Source organism: Populus euphratica, unplaced genomic scaffold, assembly GCF_000495115.2.
Source record: "Populus euphratica unplaced genomic scaffold, PopEup_1.0 scaffold56.1, whole genome shotgun sequence".
Taxonomy (NCBI): domain Eukaryota; kingdom Viridiplantae; phylum Streptophyta; class Magnoliopsida; order Malpighiales; family Salicaceae; genus Populus; species Populus euphratica.
In genome coordinates this window covers 334,323-342,264 of record NW_011499930.1, presented here as the reverse complement: position 1 = coordinate 342,264, position 7,942 = coordinate 334,323, and positions in this window count along the sequence as shown.

Here is a 7,942-nt window from a genome sequence, read left to right as displayed (position 1 = left end):
AGGCATAAACTTGATATTAATGAAAGCAAAGCATAAACATTAAAAAAATATAAAGAGAGAAAGCAAGAGCATGATCTTGATCTGGAAACCAAGATGCCTAAATGCATGGCAAATGCCTCCTTTTATAGGCTAAAATTAGGAACTATTGATTTGATGACTAATTGATGAATGTGTGGCTAACTCTTGACTTAGTGATAATTCTTATCTTTTTTTGTTTGCCCAAAACATCATTGATAATGTCAGAATTGGAACCACTTGAAATATAAAAGTTTTAGGAAATTATCTCAACTTTCTAGAAAAAAAATTAATGTCATTTGGACTTCTATAACTCCAGATATAGGTCAAACATTGAACAATATTCGGGCTACATGATAGATTCGGAGTTTTTCGTTGTTGCTACAATTTGGACTTGAAAATAACCTTTTTAAATCTTGGGCTCTTATAAAAGTTGTAGGCTTATGTATTACCTTTCCATCCATATAAATTAAACTTAAATCCAAGATCTACAGCTCCAGATATGACCCAATTATAACAGTGTTCCGGTTTGGACTACACCAGTATCTCTTTTTTAAATTTGGCCATCTCTTTGTTCCTTCAATTTCAGTTCTTAAACTCATCAATCAATCCTTGCATTTATGTGATAGGCTTGTATTTAAAATGTGTATTTACCATAAACTAAAGGTATCTCATATTATTAGATATGTTATTATAAAACATGCTTTAATTAAGGAGTTATTGATACTTCAAGTGCAAAATAGTTATATAAAACCTTGATAAAAATACAATTTAAGTACTAATCAATAACCACACAATTAAACGCCATGTCAATATGGGTACTAAACAAAGCAATCTAATATGAACTAAATTAAATATTAGCAACCTTGAAAGATTCATTGTTCCACATGACAAGTAAACCTCCAAACCTTTCTTCTGAGTCCATACCATGCCAATTAATATTGGAATTAATACATAATTTATACACAAAAGAATCATTAATCCTACAAATTATAGTTTTAACGATGCATCAAATATCAAGTTGATAATTATCAATGACATTCTAATGCAAGTGAAAGCTAAATACAATTAAATAAAAAAACATATAATATTTTAATAGGAGAAAGGAGCCGCAGCTATGAGCCTTAAATTCACAAGTTTATTTTCTCTAAAATAATGATAATAAAGTATGCCTCCTTAAGATGTTTACAAAGCCTCAAATAGGCTAGAAACCCTACCTCAATTAGAAAAAAAATTAAATTAAAAAAGAACATAAAATTTGAAATAAGAAAGAAATATAAAAATAAGAAGAAAAAATCATAAAAACTACCAAAACCGGAGGGGCTTAGTGAGATTTTTTATATCTAAAGATCTAAAGGTTTGTGTAAAGATGTAGTGGCTACTATAAGGAAAATAACCTCTAGAAACTCCTGCAAATATTTGAGCACGATCCAATGATTGTATTAAAAATTATGGCTTTTTTAAGTTATTATTTTAGTATGGCAAGACCAGACCTTCTCTTGAGTCTTATCCTCTCTCATTAGTTCACAAATATATCTATTAGGCCATCCACGTAATTTGTTTAAGACAGATCCTCATCTAGTTATGGCAAACTCACATTTAACTGCTCAAAACCACCCATTATAGTAGGCTCAACTATATCACATTTCTAATCACATATCTTTTAGAATTACTTCCCAAACCTCTAATATTCCAAAACAAATCTCCATAGATATGATTAAATACATGTTTATTGTAAAAACAGGAAGTGGAATTATATTGTTTTCACCCATACTAAACATGAATTCACTTTCCCATTATATGCATTTGTGATATGTATTTTATAATTTTCCTTTTTTAAGTTTCCATTAATGAAAAGTTGACTACTAGGTTTTGCCTCACATGTCTAAGTCTATATATTTATATATATATATATAAACCTTCATTATTCTAAAAATTCCCTTATGAAATTATGAGTCTTAAAAGTGTATGTTCACTTTTCCAACAAAAATTTCCAAGTGATAATAACATTACTAAACTTTCAAGCCATTTAGGTAGCCTAGATAGATGAGATTCCAACCCAAACAATTAGAACTTATAGCTCGATACTAACCTTGGTCTATCCAATCCTACCCCACACATCTTTTCAGGCTTTTTTTTTATTTATAGAATTTGTGCAGGTAAAATTTTCATGTACATAATTTTTTTTACGTATATATAACCTTTTTTATGCATAAAAGGCACAATGTTTTGTGCCAATGACACTACCATTACCAATATTTCCACCAAGGATGTGTATGGCACAACAATAATGACATGACACAATATATAGCAATCTCCTTCTAAGGCATCATCTAAAAGGAGAACCAAAAGACCTATTCATGATTGCTTAACATTTCTTAAGCTCTTAACCACACCTCTTACCACTACATGTATTGAGGTGTTTTTCAGAATTTAGGAAAAGGATTTTGTATGGTATCCAACTCTAATGAAGAGTGGCACAAACATAAAGAATATTAACAAGTTCCATCTCTTTTATCGTAATCACCATTATGACACTAGAAAATACAATGTATTGAAAAAAAAAGATTAAAAGATTAATCTCTAAAGGATACCTTCAATAATTTATGAAGAAAGAGATGCAACCTGAACAAATAAGAAAAAACTCTCACGATGCACTAGCCAAAATCAAATAATTTTCAAAACTATATCTTTTAAACTTTTTGAATAAAATTAGTAACTTTCTTTATGTCTTCAATAAGTTCATGAAAAATTTCCACGGCGAGATGTCCATATCACCATTTAATTCATAATGGAAATCTCCTTGATAAGATCTTTATATCTCAATTGAATTCTTCATGTCTTCAAACGTATCCCTATTAAAAATCTCCATGATGAGATCTCTATGTCTTTATTGAAATCATGAAAAATCTTCATTGGTGATCTTTATTCAAATCTCTACATCTACATGTATCTTCTTACACAATGCTTTTTATGATCATAAAGCATTTTTTATTTTCTAAATAATAATGATATCTTCTAGAACTTGATAAAATAATTCTCCTTTGTAGGAGAAACATTTTTTATATTCAAACTAAATTGTAGGTTTACTATATTTTGAATAATTATACTTATTTTGAATAATTATTTTAATACTCATCATTTTTAATCTTTCAGTAATAATTGAATAAATATATTGGAGAAATAGTTTTAATAACATATTAACTACTTATTTAAAAACTTATTATAATAAGATATCATGTCATGTCCTATTTACGTATGATATTTGCATTCGCCTCCCTAAGGTGAAGGGAAACATTTAAGATATGCTTAATTTAATTTGCTATAATTTTTTTGAGATAATAAAGGGATGTCTTTATATTTTTGTATATATGTTAATGGATTTAAATTACAACAATTCAATTAATGATAATTTTTTTGTTTAATAGTAGAGGTACTTTCAGGTCAGATTGCACATCAATCAAAATTGTCATTTTTCCTTAATGATGTTAAGAACAAATCCTTTCATAGTACATTTGGATGAATTTAATAAATAGAAAAATTACTAAAAATCTTTTATATTTTAAATGTGTGAATACTTTACATACCATATTTTCACTTATTATAATATATAGTTTATATATTATTTTCATAATTCATTTCACATTATATACAAAGCCAACTCAATCAAACATAAATATATGAAATATCACAAGTTTGTTATTACAATTTTGTTATTACTTAAGGTACATTATAACTAAAATATTATATGTTTATCATTTGATTAGCTATTACAATGTGAAGTTTTGAAAATAGTTGCAATAGTTTGTTAAGCATTTTTAAAATATAAACTTTAGGCTTAATTTTTTCTTCATCATCTTCTTAGTTTTTCTACCACCATTTCTTCATCATCATCCTCATCTTTCTCTTGACACCATTTCATTCAAATGTCAACCAATAGTTACATATAAATCTTCATTATAGACTACTACTTCTTCTTCTTCTTCCTATCATAATTTTCCATCTTTTTTTTTCCATCTCAATATGAATTAACAATTGCATACACTTTCCCGATCATCATTTCTTCTTAATAAAAACTAACAGTCATACATATACTCCTTATTCATATTATTAACATGTTTTTATCTACATTAAGTGTCAACAATATATATGGATGGTGCAAACTCAAGTTCAAAAATAAAAAAGGATAAGAAATATAGGAAAAAGATAGTTATCATGATATATAAAACTGAAGCCAATAAAAATAATTTATTCTATAAATATAAAGATAGATCATGTGAAAACACCTTTATTTGTTAATGTAAACCTATTAATAAAATTGAAGTCACTAATAGAAGAGGTTATCATGATGTTAGGCCAATACTACATGAGGTGAACGAAAAAAAAATGTATAGTTTGAATCAAGAATCATAATATAGAGGGAAACTATACAAATATAAAGCTATTATTTGTAGCATATTTCGTGTTTAAAATGTTATTATATCTAATTATTATATTGTTCATATCAAACAAATAGAAAATAAAAAGAGTTTCATTCATACAAATACATGAAGCTAAAATTAACATTATAACTTATAAACTTATTTAGAGGCCTTCATAACCTCATATGACTAATAAATTTTAATATAAGAAAAAAGTTCTCTAAAATCTCGTAGCAAAAGTTAGCCCAATCAAATGGTCAAATCAAAAGTTATGCCTATTACGTCAGAGAAAGATCTTCTTAGTAGGTTTACACTAGGGGTGATCATTTTCGGTTCGGTTCGGTTTTTATCAAAAAAAAGTAACCAAACCGGAAAAAAAAATTGAAAAAAAACCCGAAACCGAACCAAAACCAAGTCAAACCGACCGGTTTCGGTTCGGTTCGGGTGTTTTTTAAAAAAAAAAAAAAACAAAAAAAAAACAAAAAAAAAAACCCGATTAAACCGATTAAAATTTTGAAAAAACCAGCCGGTTCGGTTCGGTTTTTTTAGGGGAAAAATCGGTTCAAATCGGTTTGGCTCGGTTTTTTCGGTTTGGCACTGTTTTTCTCGGTTTTGGCTCGGTTTTTCTCGGTTTTGGCTCGGTTTTTCTCGGTTTTGGCTCGGTTTTTTCGGTTTTTTCGGTTTGGCACTGTTTTTCTCGGTTTTGGCTCGGTTTTTTCGGTTTGGCACTGTTTTTCTCGGTTTTGGCTCGGTTTTTCTCGGTTTTGGCTCGGTTTTTCTCGGTTTTGGCTCGGTTTTTTCGGTTTTTTTGCTCACCCCTAGTTTACACTATATTCTATTTTTCTATTCTTTCTGATTGTACCCACACTCATTATAAATCTATATAAAGTTTTTAATTAACTATAACTAATGACAAACGTCTTTTAATTTGAACCTATATGGATGAAGATCAACTTATGGTAATGGGTAGACCAATTCATTATAAATATTTTTAAAGTTTTTAACTAACTATAACTAATGACAAACGTCTTTTAAATATCTTCTCTTATGAGGGGTATAAGGAATATAATGTGTACATAAATCTTTGTCATTGTTTATTAACTATAAGAACATTTGTATTCTCTAAATTTACTAAAAGTATAGGATTTTCATTGAACACTTAATATTCATCTCACCTTGTAGAAATCAATCTAAAATATTTAGAGTTTTCCATTACATTATCCATTGTCTTTCTCATATAAAGAGTGACTTTAATCTCCTATGAAACCTTAACAAATATATCATGGAAACTTTTATAATAAAATGGTTGGCACATTTCCACACCTCTTTACCCATTGAATGACAATGATCCAACTATGTTGCTATCATATAATCATTTTTCACTTTAGAATAAAATAAAACACCTTAACCAAGTATAGGAAAGGACCTTTTCCAACCAATTAACTGTTTCATTATAGATAACACTAATATCCTAAATGTAGTTCATATAGTTGAGGTTTATTAATAATTTATTACAAGTATCCCAAAACTTCAGTTTTAGCCTAAACTCATAATTGTTTTCTCTTAAAATTTGCATAAATATATCTTATACAAAATAACAAAATCAGGATTAAACCTTTTTAAGAGTTGAACATATCTTGGCAACTTTTTATAAGACTTTTTTATGATCGCCTTTCATAAATTTTTTAGCATTAGTTTTAGTCCTTCATAACTACACTTAGTGATTTTATTCTAAACTAACCATCTAAAAGATTTCAAGTGTTTTATTTGAGATGTTTGGATTGATACTAAGTAAAGATGGTAGTTTTTTTTCTTAATCCATGTAAAGTTGGTTGCTTTGATTATCAATAGCCTAAAACAACTATGTTTACCTTTTAATTACTTAATTGTAAAAGTTTTACAACCAGGTAAAAAAAAAAAGAAGCATAAACCATCCATTTGCAACCATTACTCAAGTAATATACAAACACTTTCTCTTTCTAATTAATATTTGTCTTTAGTTGAAAATCATATTTAACTTTATTTCCTTTAACATCTCTAAACTAAAACACATTATTGAATATCTAATATTCCTTAAATTCTATGAACTTATTAATTGATAGGTAAAATCTTTGCATGACAATTTATAGGTCAAATCTACTTTTTTTTTCCTAGTTTTTTGCCCTTAGTATTTATGTTTTCATCGTTACTATTATCATATTTATTCTTCAATTCATGTTCATTATTTTCACTAAAAGTTTTTATTTATTCTCACTCTTAGAATCACCTTGTAAATAATTCCTTATAAAATAATTCATCATTAGTAAAAATATTATTAATCTATTTATCTTCATTTTCATCTAAAAATTTAAATTCTTTTTCATTTGATAATATATAATCATCATTCAAACCATCACCTAGAAACTCTTCATCAAGATCATCACCTATATTACTTGTAGTTATTATAGCTACCACAAATGATAGTCTTATCTTTTATAGCAATTTTTTTTTCTACAATTCAAAATTGAACTTTCTAGTAAATGCTTTGAATATTGCTTAGCCATTTCTTTGTAGTTCTATTATCATCATCATATTTATCTCAATAACATTATTTATCTCAATAACATTACCTATATCTACGTATTTAAATCATTAATAATCTATTTGCTAACAATTTCCTTTACAATCATATCATTACCATCATAAGTAAAAAAATACTAAGTGCTTGGAGGCCTACCATCCTTAGGGTTACTTGAATAACATGTGGGCATTCAAGATTGTATAGGTGACCCTTTGAGGTCTTTATCTACTAACATATTAATGGCTTCTTCATCTCCATGTGCAGGCATCATCTTCACTACGGATACAGCATCAAAAAATTTAATGCCTTTGTCATCTTGAATACGAAATCTCTTTAAGTCCACATCAAACACTTATTTATAGAGAAACAATATGTCTATGAAAGACATAGTTAGTCCCAACATTTCTTTCAACGAATGTTTGGTTCCCTTGATGAACGATTATAAGTGGCATTTCTTAACTTGAAACAATTAATGAAAGAATAAATAAATGTTAAACAAAGTTTTGGTTATAAAAAATTTAGGGTTTTAAATTAATTAAAGATAAAAAATTTAGCCTTTTTTTTTAAGGTTTTAAAAACAACAATAGAAATTGATTTACAACCAAAAAGTTATTTAATACAAAGATTGAAGTTTTTTTTTTTTAGGGTTGAGAGAACAATAACATCCAAAAAGTTATTTAATACAAAGATTGAAGGTTTTTTTTTTTTTTTTAGGATTGAGAAAACAATAACAAGAAATGATTTACAATCAAAGGGTTCTGATTAGGACTTTAAATAATCATGATTCAAAATAAAATATTCAAACTAAGTGTAAATTTCAACAGATAATTTTTACAAATCAATATTTGGAGTTAGGGTTTAATCATACCATTCACGGAGCTTTAAATTCCCTTCTCTACAATTTCGATGTGCATATGAAATCACCAATTTATTACATCCTTTTTCA